Source organism: Boleophthalmus pectinirostris, unplaced genomic scaffold, assembly GCF_026225935.1.
Source record: "Boleophthalmus pectinirostris isolate CB_2022bp ecotype Guang Dong unplaced genomic scaffold, ASM2622593v1 HiC_scaffold_3, whole genome shotgun sequence".
Lineage (NCBI taxonomy): Eukaryota > Metazoa > Chordata > Actinopteri > Gobiiformes > Gobiidae > Boleophthalmus > Boleophthalmus pectinirostris.
This window is the reverse complement of record NW_026571299.1, coordinates 9,310,788-9,325,123: the sequence shown is the minus strand read 5'-3', so window position 1 is coordinate 9,325,123 and position 14,336 is coordinate 9,310,788.

Sequence of the window (14,336 nt, the reverse complement as noted above, 5' to 3'; positions counted from 1 at the left end):
TTGAGGTTGGCTTTCTTGTGACACCAAAACTCTGAAAATAGATGCATAAAGTAAGTGAAGAACAACTTTGGACCACTGCAAATGAGTTCTGTTTTCCGTGTTTTTACGAAAAATTCAGGTAGAGCGCCGTCAAGTTTCAATATTTACAGTAACACAATTGAATAATCATTAAAAACAAAGTTCGTAGTCCAAATATGAAACACTATACTGGAATTATTTGAACGGTTTGCGCGCAGGTTCAACCAAACATTATTGTATGAAATATTCCAGGACCAGACTCAACGTGAGACTGAAGGTGCAGAGAGAATTGGTCATTTGTTAAGGTGCAGGTTACACGGTCAAGAAAACACAACACAGAACCAGGCAGGTGCAGACAGGAGCAGGCAGGAGGCCCAGAGGACGTGAAGACATCTCCAGTAATATTCAGACGGTGAGCTCATAAGAGAAAGTGCACAAAGATGTTAACAGACGACGAAGAAACAAGAGCAAATACTTTCTCGGGTTGTACAGAAGTTTTCTTAGAACAGAAAGAACAGATTGGAGGTTTGATCCCAGCTCCAACCAATACAACGGCTGACTGAGGTTGTGTTTTTGTGCAGGACACTTCATCTAGACAGTCTTTGTATGGGTCTGAGTGATCTTCCATGTTTTTGACGATTTGTTCTAAAAGTCTGTAGATTATCAGAGTCTAAAAAAATCAAAACAGGGCTTTAAATTTAGCCATCTTTTATCTTGCAAGGTAAAAAAAATTAGTTTGAATTGCAATTAATTCCATGCCACTAACATCATCTGCTAATTTATTCATCAAACTTAACATTCTTACTGTTTATAATACTAAAATTTATCAAATTTGTCTTTTATGCATAAAATTCTTTATATTCTTTACAACTACGATCCCTGAGCATTTCAAATTTTACTTTAAAACCAATGCAGAGATTCATAAATACAAAACTTCGTAATTTTCACAAGTGAAATTGTAAATGCAAACTTGCTGTTCATACGCTGCTTTTCTTTCTTGGAATTTTGTCATTGTACTTTTTACTTCAGCCTAAACCCTTTCGGTCATGATCCATGGGGCTGTAGTCTATGTTATGTTATGTTGTGTTGTGTTGTGTTTGATGTGATGTTTGTTTTGTTTTGTAGTGCCTCAGTGTGTTTTGTGTTGTAGTATTTGTACATCAGAGTAGAAGGACATTAGCCAGGCTGGCGCCACCTAGTGCCTCCGCTTAATTTCATTTCTCTCCAGTGACTAGGTCAGGAATCAGAATACACTAGGTCTGGGTCTGGGACCCTTTTGTGGTACAACACAACAGTAAACAAAGTGGCCAAGATGAAGATGAAGACCGGGGTCTCCAACATTTTTCCTCGGGGGAGCTACTTTTTCAGAATAAAAATGAGAGAGAGCCACTCATTTTAGCCGCGCAAGAAATTGAGTAAATATAATATTAGATGCGGTACAGTTTGATGGCTGTAAAACATTTACAGATCTATTGTCCAGTTATTAGTGCACAAAGATACTCATCACATTTACAATGGTAACAGACATTTCATTTAATCAAATTTTAGTTATTCAGCACAATACTTACGATTCAGAAATCCTTTGGTGAGCAAGAAATCCAGGGGTAATAATGGACTCAGACTTGAACTTTAACAGCCACATCAAATCAATAACATCTGCAGCTTTTACCATCTAAAAAACATAGTGAAAATCAAAGGTTTACTGTCTAAATCAGACTTGGAGAACTTATCCATGTGTTTGTCTCCAGTAGGTTAGATACTGTAATGTTCTGCTCACTGTCTCTCCAAACGAGCTGTGAGACGCTGCAGAACATATCCAGAACGCTGCAGCTCGGGTCCTGACTCGAACTAGAAGTACGAGCACATAGTCCTGTGCTCAGGTCTCTGCACTGGCTCCTGTGGCTCAGAGACTTTAAGCAGCTCTGCTTGTACAAGTGTCTCCATGGCCGAGCACCAAAGTCCATCTGTGACATGTTAGTGTCATATGAAACATCTCAGGAGCTCAGGGACCAACTCCTGCTGGTGCCAGAGTCACGACTAACAAGGGGAGTCAGAGTTTCATTCATGCAGCTAAAACCTGGAAATCTGAACATGTGAGACAGACTCTTCTGTACGCTGTTTAAATCAGACTCAAAACATTTCTGTTTAACTGTGCATAAAACTGAAAGGTTTCATTCCTCACTCTTCTCTCCAATTTATGTCTCTCTTTTTTTTTTTTTTTTAATCTTCATGATTATGTTTTTATTTGTTTTTATTATGATTTTAGTGTATTTCTTATTCTGTAAAGCACTTTGAATTGCTTTGTGTACGAATTGTGCTGTACAAATAAACTTGCCTTGCCCTAATTTGAAGAGGGTGGAGAGCTATTGGTTACTCCCAACCTACAGCTTGGAGACCCCTGATGTAGACGAAGTCACACATTCTGTGTTGGCAACGATTCCCGAGATCGAAGATTTCAAGCCAGAACAAAGAGAATGTTTGGTGAATTTTATCAAAGGGAAAGACATTATCTCCCTTCTTCCTACAGGATTTGGCGCATTACATACGTCACAACCAAATAGCAGTGATTGGTAAAATAAAAAAGTACCCGCCTACCGTCGAGCGAATGAATCCTAATGCTGCGAGATCAGACGGTTTCCACAAAGTGAAACCAGCTGATGAATCAGGCTAGGGGGAGATACCATACTGTGAAACATTCCAGACGAAGCAAGAACATCTCCATGAAGAAAAGTTACACAATGCACCTTTAAAATCTCCTACAAGTTGTGCTCAGAAAGTCAATATGCAGATGCTTGTCAATCTTGGTCTCTCAGTGCAAATATGACAGGATTCACGGCTGTACTTCCTCATAAAGACTTAACTGCAGCCAAGGGAGTCTTCCATTTATGACCGCAGTAAACAGATTTTATCCCCCAGTAAAATCACCACACATCACTTCAGAAGCTCGTCTTGTTCTGTCTCCGTGAGTTATGGAAATCTGTGGAGCTGATCCTGCACCTGGGGCCGAAGAGAAGGACCGCAGACAGCACAGGGACGGTTCCTCTGGTCATCGGGTTGGTGACTGTGAGCCATGTGAGGAAGTGTGGAGAATCCTGCTCAGGTTTATGACGGAGAATGCAGAAGACATCAGCGCATCTGCGGACTCGCTCTGAAAATACGGAGGTTTAGTGACAAGAAACGGTACAAGCAAAAGCAAGAAGAGAAAACTGTGTTCATATTGACAAGAAATCGAAGGAGCTGTATCAGTTTTTTGCGGTTTTAAAACGTAAAAAAAAGAACTAGTTTATGAAATATATTTTTTGCAGTGGTCCAAAGTTACTCCGATCATCCTAATTATTTACTGCAATGAGTTTACAAACACTTTTCACAGCTTTCAAAGACCAGAGCAGAGTTTTGCCATCATAGTTGAGCTAACAAGAACTATATGACAATAAAACATCTCATCAGATCTCAGAAGTTAAGCAGCCAGGCCAGATTAGGACTTAGATGGGAGACTTGGGAACACCAGTGGAGAACCAGTGGAAAAGACTGTCACTTTGTCCTTAGGCAAAGTGACAGACAGACATACCCTGGTCTAAAAGTGGTGTTGATCGTACAGATTGGTAGCCTCTCTCTTCCCTCAGTTTGTCCCAGGGCAGCTGCGGCTACAGTAGCGGCTTACCAGCAAGTGTGGAGTGAATGAGTCCAAGCTACATACAGTATTGTGTTTTAAGCTTAAGTGTCCACTGCACAATCTGCGATGAAGCAAGATTTCTGATCTTTGGGATAATCTTGACTTTTGGCTTGGCTTGAGTCCTAAATTTATTGGTCTTAGGCTACGTTTATATGACGACGGTCTGAAAAGAAGAGGCAAAAGTAGCATTGCGTCTTCACTTTTTATTCTATGTTTAGACGAGGGTTTTCGGGAGGAAATCTGCGTGCGTACAGTGAAGCAAAAGTGTGTGGAATTCAATTGTGTATGCATGCCAGGCGGCTCGGTGGTGATGTATGTGACGTAAACACGTGCACGACACGAGCAGATCTGACCAGAGTTTTGTGTCTTGGGCAGTGTAGACGGAAACGCTACAGTGGAGTATATTCGACTTTTCCACTCTGGAGGGTGGTTTCAGATTTTTGCATTTTTAAAGGTTGTATGGAGGATTTTTTTTTTTGTTTCAAATTGTCAATGAAAGATTAAAATACCATTATAGAGACGCAGCAGCTTTGTAATTATGATGACCAAAAAAAAAAAGAATGAAAATCTATCAACTGTGGACGTAGTGAGGACAGATAAACATCAGCCAATAGATAACGAGGTTCCTTCATTTTCTATTGGCTGTTAGGTTGTCAATCAAACTCCCTAGTGTAACTGACTTGTCGGCGCGTGGGGATTATGTGGTTTATGTAGAGGTTCTTAAAGGCGTTTTCAAACTGTAGTTTCCTCGCATTTCGCACAAAGTTTGTCACGATGGTGGACGAGAATCCACGACCAGTTCGCCGCAAAAGAAAGTCCATTTTTGAGGTCGCTGAAAGAAGAAGAGAAGGAGAAAAGGAGCGAAGCTAAACTGAGGTGATTCTTGGAGATTCCTTCCAGTGATGGTGCGAATGAAACAGACGAAGGGTCTAAAAACTGACGCGTCGGTCGATAAATTACCTCTAGACAGGAAACTTCAACAGTAATTCTGAACGCGCACAAGGACGGTCACTGTATTTCTCTTAAAAAAATCCTCTATACAACCTTTAAGCCCCAAAAACGTCGTCACAGAAAGGCACATCAGATGAAATATTTTGGGTTTTTTTACCCGCAAGTGTTCTCATGTAAACAGGCCCTTAGGTGAGGAGTTTAGATCCTCTCTCCTCGCTTTGTTTCCTCCGTGGGTGTGACTTCCTCACCCATTTCCTGCAGGATCGAGGAGAGGAATCAAGGAGAAGGAAGCGAGGAAAGAGAAATGAGACACGGCCTTAGACTGTAAATGGACATAGTTAACCCACTAATTCCTATTCCAAACTCATCTCCAAATTCATCCTATAACTCCTATAGCAGTGTGAGCCAAATTCACTTAAGTCCACTTTTTTATACAGTCTATAGTCTGAGAAACTCCTCCTGTGACATTCAATCATATCATGAGAAAAAGAAGTTATATAATTTGTTCTTCTTTTCCAGCCCGTCTTCACTTCGAAGCCGGAAGAGTCCAAAAGTGTAACCCAAAGTGGAAGCAGACCATAACCCAGCGAGAACCCAGCGAGAAGCCCAGGAGAGACAGAGCTGCACCCGACCAACGCCGCGGGGAGGCCGTGAACCAGCAGGGGGCGCAGTAAAGACTAAACACACACGATTATACACACACGAAGACGACACGGACACAGTGGACAGTCAAAACAAAGAGGTTTCAAAGGTTTACAGTCCAACACATTGTGAAGAAAACAATAGTAAAATGTCTACGGGGAGACGTGGTGGAAATACGAAGCAGCTTTTGTGTTTTAATGGTCAAAAGAATGTTGTAAGTGTTCAGTATCAGAAGGGCATCAGTGAGATTTTGAGTTAAATTTGAGTTAAATATGAGGTTTCGATCTCACCGCAAATCTTCTATGTTGGCGTCACGTTGAAAGCCACAGTACTATTTTATATTTTCAAACTGCCAGCACATTTTGGAACATTATTTTAAGTTGTATAATATGAGAATCAAAACAGAATTATGGCTACGTTCAGACTGCAGGGCTTAACGCTCAATTCGGATTTTTTGGTGAAATCAGATTTTTTTGCGAGGTCGTTCACGTTTCCAATTAAATGCGACTTGTATGTGATCTCCAGTGTGAACTTTAAAAGTGTCGAGCGTCCTCAGTGTTTACAGAAGTCGCCTAAACATGGACGCGAGCATTGAGCACCTGGACATTTTAAAGTTGCTGTTGTATCGGAGCCAGAACATGTGCAGCTTATTTGTTTCAAGGAGGAGATTGAGAAGGAGAAGGACGAGGTTTTTGGCCGTGGTGTTTTGTGGGGCAGTGGCAGCAACATAGAGTCCTGCTCGGGCCCATTATTGGAGATCCGCATATGGTGAATTAGTACGGCATCGCAGTTTAAACGGGAAATTTCGGCCATTATTCGTTTTTGTTTTTTTCATTTTGGTTTTGATGACAAATAATGACGAAAATAGTTGTCTTTTTGTTTTGTTATTTTTGGTTTTATTTTGAAAAACGAATGATACATGGAGTCTTCATCTTCCCGCTTTCTGACTGGTCAACTCCTCCTCCTTCCCCTCCCCCCTCCTCCCCCAGCTCTCTACAAGTGCAAATCAGTTTTGCCACATGCACATCGCAAAATGTGCTGCAAAAGTCAAGGCGCGCAGATTTGAACCTGCTGGGACACATCTGAGAAGTTGCAGTCGCTGAGTTGTGGTTGTATCTGCCATAATGGATGCAGATGTCACTCTGTTCATACAAATATCAATCTACACATGTATTCATATTTTTCTCCTGTGTGTGTAAATATTTTTCACAAGTGAAAATTTCAGTCCGCAAGTGCACAAATTTTTTTCAAGCACGTTTTTTTTTTCACTGCACATTGACTGCACATTCAACACACAAGTAGATGAAAATAGGTAATTACAAGTTCAAAGTTTTGTTCTACACATTCTCACATTATATTTTACAAGTTCTCAAATCAAGTTTACACGCTCTCTCATTTTGCAACATATTTACCTTCATATCCGCACCTGTGATTTTATCAAAGTTAAATCCGCATCCGCCCGAACCTGTTAACATGCCACCCAATGCCTGTGCCCTTAATAAATCACATACAAATTAAAAGCTTTCTAACTGAAGAATCCATCAGAATACGAATTGAAAAGTTACGACTTCAAGAATTATAGTCACAAAATGAAATGAAACGTTTACTCTTTCTTCAGCACAAATACGAATTCACAGACGCGACTCGACTGTCATCAATTCACAGGCTTTTTTTACTGAGCACAAAATCACGCCACGGACTGAACCAGGACTAACCCAGGACTGATTCTAGGGTTGAACCAGGAGGACTGAACTAGGACTAAACCAGAACTGAACCAGGACTCACTGTCGGAACTGGCTCAGAGGTGCGCCCACGTACACTGTCGGGTGACCACAGGTGAAAGGACCGGCACTGAGCTCTGTGCCACATGAAAGTAAGACCAGGTGTCACCAGATCTCGCTTTGCAGACACCCTGTTCCGTGGGCTTGGGGTTCTCTCTCTCTCTTAAGTCCAAGATCAGTCCTGGTGTAGTCCTGGTGTAGTCCTGGTTTAATCCTGACCCACATGTGAGTAATGACTACCCGCCCACATACCCATCCGTAAAATTCCAGAAGCAGTTTCAGCAACAACGTCCATACAAAGGAAAGTGTAGGTGCAGAGTCGCAGTCAAGAGCGGTGGGTTTGATATGTGCTTCTCTGCTTCACTGACACAGAGTTCACACACAATTTTCATTGACGAGAAGAACGTTTGTGTAGGTGGGATGAATGTGACCTGGCCGTTCAGACTGAAATCACATGCCAAAAGATCAGATATGTATTGGTTTTAGGACCACAGATCCAAGTGGCCTGGGTCGCGTTTGAAAAAAATCAGATCTGTGTCATTAAAAGATCAGATACAGGTCGCATAGGGGCGAAAATATCAGATTTGTGTCACTTCAGTCTGCAGTCTGAACACAGCCTAATTAACATTTTTTACCTCATTAAAGCTCCTATATTACACAAAATTGACTCTTGTGAGCTTATAATGTTGTTTCCTCCTTAAAAACATTGAGTTTCGTTTCATTCACATGTTTGAGTAACTTTATTATTAGTCTGTCTACATCTCCAAAGCTCAAAATGCTCTGTTCCAACTTGTGATGTCATGAAGTGGTAGTTTTCAAGTTACGTTTTACCTTTAGTTCAGTAGAGATTTGAAATTCCAGGGCTGAACTAATCCGAAATGATTCTAGTGAAGGTGTGTGGAGTTTTAAAACACACTGGAGCACTTCCTGTATTACCGCATGACATCACAAGGTGGAACACAGTGTTTGAGAGAAAAGCTAAATATGCAGAGTTTGTGAGTTTTTCGTGTTTGAATGAAACAAAACACAACTCCAAGTCTGTTTGTGATGAGGAAACAACATGATAACAGAGAAAATAGTGTAATATGGACCCTTTAAAAGTCTTCATACGTTGTTATTTTGGGAGTGTTTGTGTTTTTTGTATGTGATTAAACTGCCTTATAAAGCTTTTGTGTCTGTATTATCACAACAGAGCTGCAGGGGGAGCTCTATTGCTATAGTTCCTTAATTCTGCTTTAAATTTCCATATATTTATTATAATTTGGTCTCTTAATTTGTTGCATGTTGGGAAAATAATTTGACTTATTTATGGTGAACAGAAACGGTTTATAGTCACTGTGAGACGTTTGTAAATACAGGAAATAAAAGATTTCAACTTGTGTTTTGTGTCAGAATATTTTTTTTGCTTGTTTTTTTGTTTGTTTTCTTTACATTTTGTTATAGAAAAGAAGTACTGTGTTTTTCGGATTATAAGTCGCGCTTGTTTCATGGTTTGGATGATCCTGTGACTTACATATTAAAATTTTCACAGTGAAGCGGTGAGAGGCTCTAGTCTTGTGTGTCAGTATCTGTTGCTCCTGTTCCTCCTGTACCACTGTCACTTGGCTCTACTGCGCATGTCTCCTGCAGAAAGAGCCTCTGTCCTGTCTGTATCATGTCAGTCGATCGCACCATTACTTCTGTATCACAAAAAATTCAACATTTATACAAACTTATAAAGACACTGAGAAGACTGAACACAAATGCCCCCAAAATAAAATCATATTTTGCAGATTACAAGCCTGCAAGTCGTGAAATATTCAGCTGAAAACGGTAATCGAGCAGCAGAAAGAAAGTTTAGAGTGAGTGAGAAACTTGTGACACCGGGACGATGCACCATGAAACTTTCCTGGAAGTCACTGGATGGATGGACAAAGCCTGAACTTCAGTGACACCGAAACCATTCTGTCGGGATTCAGAAAATAATTCTAATAATTCTAACAAATTCTGAATAATTCTAACTGTAACTGATGCTGAGTCTGACGACAGCGACACAGAAGAGGAAGCGGCGCTCTGTTTACCTCCGGAGGTCGTGGAGTTGCTCAGAAGTGACACCGAGGATGAAGAACTGAATGGATTTAATGATTTGAAGTGAGATGGAGAGTTTGTTAAACTTGTTCTGTTCTGTTGTTTATGTTATAGTTTATCTGAAGAACTGTTCATATGTGACATTAACAGTCTGTTGTTCTCTGTTCTGTTCAGACTTGGAGAAACTTATCCATGTGTTTGTCTCCAGTAGGTTAGATACTGTAATGTTCTCTCACTGGTCTCTCCAAACGAGCTGTGTGAGCTGCAGAACATCCAGAACGCTGCAGCTCGGGTCCTGACTCGAACCAGGAAGTACGAGCACATAAGTCCTGTGCTCAGGTCTCTGCACTGGCTTCCTGTGCCTCAGAGACTTTAAAGCAGCTCTGCTTGTACAAGTGTCTCCATGCCGAGCACCAAAGTCCATCTGTGACATGTTAGTGTCATATGAACATCTCACACTCTGAGGAGCTCAGGGACCAACTCCTGCTGGTGCCCAGAGTCACGACTAAACAAGGGGAGTCAGAGTTTCAGGTTCATGCAGCTAAAACCTGGAACAGTTTGAACATGTGAGACAGACTCTTCTGTGACGCTGTTTAAATCCAGACTCAAAACATTTCTGTTTAACTGTGCAAATAACTGAAAGGTTTTCATTCCGCACTCTTCTCTCCAATTTATGTCTCTCTTTTTTTAATTTTAATCTTCATGATTATTTATGTTTTGATTTGTTTTTATTATGATTTTAATGTATTTCTTATTCTGTAAAGCACTTTGAATTACTTTGTGTACGAATTGTGCCATACAAATAAACTTGCCTTGCCTTGCCTTGCCTATTGTTTTTACTAGAACTTGACTTTCAAGATGAAATGTCTGTTCCTGGTCTCTGATTTTATAAAATAAATTTCTCCCAAAAAGTGTGACTTATATATGTTTTTTCTTCTTCATCACGCACTTTTTGGCTGGTGCGACTTATAGTCTGAAAAATACAGTGTTTATTTTATTTATTTTTTTTATTATATCAATGTATTTATGTTTTCTGTGCATGTTCTGTGCATTACAGTCCGAATAAACATTCATTCATTTCATCACTGTGCAACTTTTCTGGTACATGACTCTGGAGATGTTGTTGCTTTCCCTCCAATATTCCAAAGTATGGCATTAAAATTTTGAATCTAAAATAGAAATAAGCCACAAGCGCATTTTATAGGTGAGATCTTAGAAGTGGTGACCCGACTCACAGTAAGAATTGATGTTTTTGAAGGTATTTTGAAAACACATATTTGAATAAATGAAATAACACTTGTGGAACATTATAGACAAAGCAAATCTTCACGGTAGCAGACCCCCAACCTGAAAAGTTACAACGTGCACCTTTAAAGCTCACAAGAGTCAATTTTGCATAATATAGGACCTTTAACAGTCAACTAAAGCCCAGAATCTGCGATGAGATTTCTGAAACTCCACTGCACCATATCCCAGCCCATGAAAACACGTGTATCTCTCCATCCCCACACTGGACACTACGGGGATTTTCTGAACATCGTGTCCAGGTCTCCAATATAAACACTTCTTACAGAAATACACTGTGGAGTTTGATACGGTTTGAGCTTTGTTTGAGCAAGTGGAAACCTGAGAAATCACTGAAAATTTAGAACAGGGACTAAAAATAATACAATAATAATAAGACATAACAGGACAAAGCCTCCCAGAACGAGCAAATACGCTGGATTTCACAGTGGATTTCAAAGTTGGACTGCGTATGTTACATTTTTTAAAGGGCCACTAAACACCAAAATCACTTTTTTCTACTGATTATCTGTGTGAGTGGGTCTGAAATTGAGGTGTATACTTCTCCCTGGCCTTATTTTGGCATTTTAGTGTTTTTTAGTTTAGTTAAAAATCTGACTTTTGGGTCAAAGTCATGTCTGTAACGGCCTCTTTACGATCAACTACGGCCAGAACATTTGCATTTTCGTGTTGGACTAATGGCCGCCAATGTGTCAGATGCTGGTTATTACGTGACGAGCACAGACACTGGCGTCTACGGGCGGCACGTGAGGAGCCCCTCTCTGTGTGCATTAACACATGACCCCAGAAAAGATTTTTACTTCCACATTTACTTCCTGATTTTTGGCCCAATACTGCCCAACGAGTGACATCAGAAACATGCATTTTTGACCTGATTAGAGTGAGAGCTGCTAGAGTGGAACTAGCACGGGCTCAAAGCACAACTCTTACTAAGCTCACTTTTAGGTGCTTTGACGGTTGTAAAAAAAATTTAAAGTTCATATTGTAAAAATGGACTGCGCCAGGGCTGCCCTTTGTCACCGGTTCTGTTCAGTGTTTTATGGACAGAATTTCTAGGCGCAGTCAGGGGCCAGAGAGGGTCCGGTTTGGCGACCACAGGATCTCATCTCTGCTGTTCGCAGATGATGTTGTCCTGTTGGCTTCATCAAATCAGTACCTGCAATGTGCACTGGGGCGGTTTGCAGCCGAGCTCCTCCAAATCCAAGGCCATGGTTCTCGACTGGAAAAACATGTCTTGCGCTCTCCGGGTGGGTGGAGAGTCCCTGCCACAAGTGGAGGAGTTCAAGTATCTCGGGGTCTTGTTCACGAGTGAGGGGAGGACGGAGCATGAGATTGACAGGCGGATCGGTGCAGTGTCGGCAGTGATGCGGTCGCTGTATCTAACCATTGTGATTTACCGTCAATCTACGTTCCTCCCCTCACCTCTGGTCATGAGCTCTGGGTAATGACCGAAAGGATGAGATCATGGATGCAAGTAGCTGAAATGAGTTTCCTCCGCAGGGTGGCTGGGCGCTCCTTTAGAGATAGGGTGAGGAGCTTAGTCACACGAGAGGAGCTCGAAGTAGAGCTACTGCTCCTCCGCCTTGAGAGGAGCAGCTGAGGCTCGGGCATCTGTTCCGGATGCCTCTTGGGCGCCTCCCTCAGGAGGTTTTCTGGGCATGTCCCACTGGGAGGAGGCGTCGGGGAAGAACCAGGACACACTGGAGGGACTATGTCTCTGGGCTGGTCTGGGAACACCTCATGGTCTCCCCGGAGGAGCTGGAGGAAGTGTCCGGGGTGGAGGAAGTCTGGGAGTCCCTGCTTAGACTGCAGCCCCTGCAGCCCGGCCCTGGATAAGAGGGAGAAAATGATGGATGGCTATTGCAAAAATATAGAAGAATATCTACAAAATCCGACCTTCATGAAAGCTGTCAGTGCTGTCAACCAAACACACGCAGTTTGATTTCACAAAAAACGCATTGTGTTTTATGGGAGAATTCTTTCGAGGCCGGAGCTGCAGAGTGGTTATAAATCACATAAATCACTCTGCGGTCGCGGACAGAGGGGCATGTCTTATCCAGTTCTTACTATAGATCTATGCTTTCAAAGTCTGGAGCGCACTGGTCTGCGCCGTGTTGGATTGTGGTGGCTTGTCAATCTGCTGTCAGTCATCGCTCCAGAGCCCCAACCCACCGAGCACCACCCGCTCTGGAGGATTTATAGATTGCTTAGGGGCAGAGTAAAGCTTCGAGAGGCTGTTTAATGTTTTTTTAAAGAAGCCATTTTGTGTTTGTGTCTGCTGCGTACATCACAAAGTGGAACAATGCGCTACAGTAGTTTTGTTAGCAGATGCACGCCGATTGTTGCGATTCTCATGATTTTGTTTATGGTTATTTGTGTTTTTTCAATTCAGAACCATGGACAGCACACATTAACTAATTGTCAGGATTAGCTCTAACAAACTAAGAACAAACAAATCTGTTGTTTTATTTATTTCAAATGTTCTGCTTTGCACGTTTCAGGACAGTTCTGCTGTTTACTCTGAGAATCTTAACACAGAGAAGAGGAGGTTTGGTTTCAGCTGTAGAGCAGAGATGAGCTGAATGCACTCAGCACATATGTCAGAGAGGTGAAACAAGACTCTGCCAAAACCCCATCAAAAGAATACCTCCAGCATCAGCCTGTTATCATGTCAGCTCCACGCATACACACCACGATTTAAGACCAAAACATATGGGAACACTTCGACTGTAAGAGCCTGGTAACGTTTGGAAAATAATCAAGATGTGGAGAGAATCTTTGTCCTTTGTGAAATACTCTGTTGGCTAAAAAAACACTTTGACTTTAAGGATTAACTATATGCAAATGTTACATTGTTGTCCCATCATCAGAAACATACGTGGACTTGTGTTTTGCTTCATTCACACTCATGGACTATGGGGACCAATACTCTCACAGTGACTTTAATTTTATTCGTGTGACTTTAATTGGCTACAGACCCAGTGTTTAGAATGTAGACAGCGCAGACAAATGGTTCTTGTTTACATGTTTGTTACACTAACAAGTAATAACAGTCAGTTTATACAACTTACAGCCCCAGTCCCCTAACGTGTGCAGGACTTGTGGTGCTTGATGAATTAAAAGTCAAATTCCATCCATCTAATTTCTTCTTGCTTCTCCAGGGCTGGGTCGCAGGGGCTGCAGACTAAGCAGGGACTCCCAGACTTCCTTCATCCTGGACACTTCCTCCTGTTCCTCCGGGGGGACCCCAAGGCTTTCCCATGTGAGCCCAGAGACATAGTCCCTCCAGCGTCTCCTGGGTCTTCCCCAGGGCCTCCTCCCGGTGGGACATGAACACCTGCCGAGGGAGACGTCCAGGAGGCATCTGGAACAGATGCCCGAGCCTCAACTGCTCCTCTTGACCTGAGCAGCGGCTCTACTCTGAGCTCTTCCCGTGTGACTGAGCTCCTCACCCTGTCGCTAAGGGAGCGCCCACCCACCCTTCGGCAGCTTGTATCCATGATCTCGTCCTTTCGGTCATTACCCAGAGCTCATGATCACAGGTGAGGGAAGGAACATAAATTGAGCCGTAAATCTTCTTCACCACAACGGTCAGATACAGCGACTGCATCACTGCAGATGCTGCATCGATCCACCTGTCAATCTCAGGGATTCTCCACCCACCTAAAACTCAAATTAAACTGTTGTGGCCCACTACATGTTTGATGCAAACTGACCCAGCATAATATTCACTTTAAGAAATGTTTGTATTGTAGTAGTTAGTTGTTGTTAGCGTGTATGCTTATTTCAGTGCTGATCACTAATGTTAATAATCTATGCAAATGCTGCACATGCTAATGTTTCCTAACAAGGCTCTAATATCACCAGCCTGTGATCATGTGGTTGTCAGTTGCCAAAAC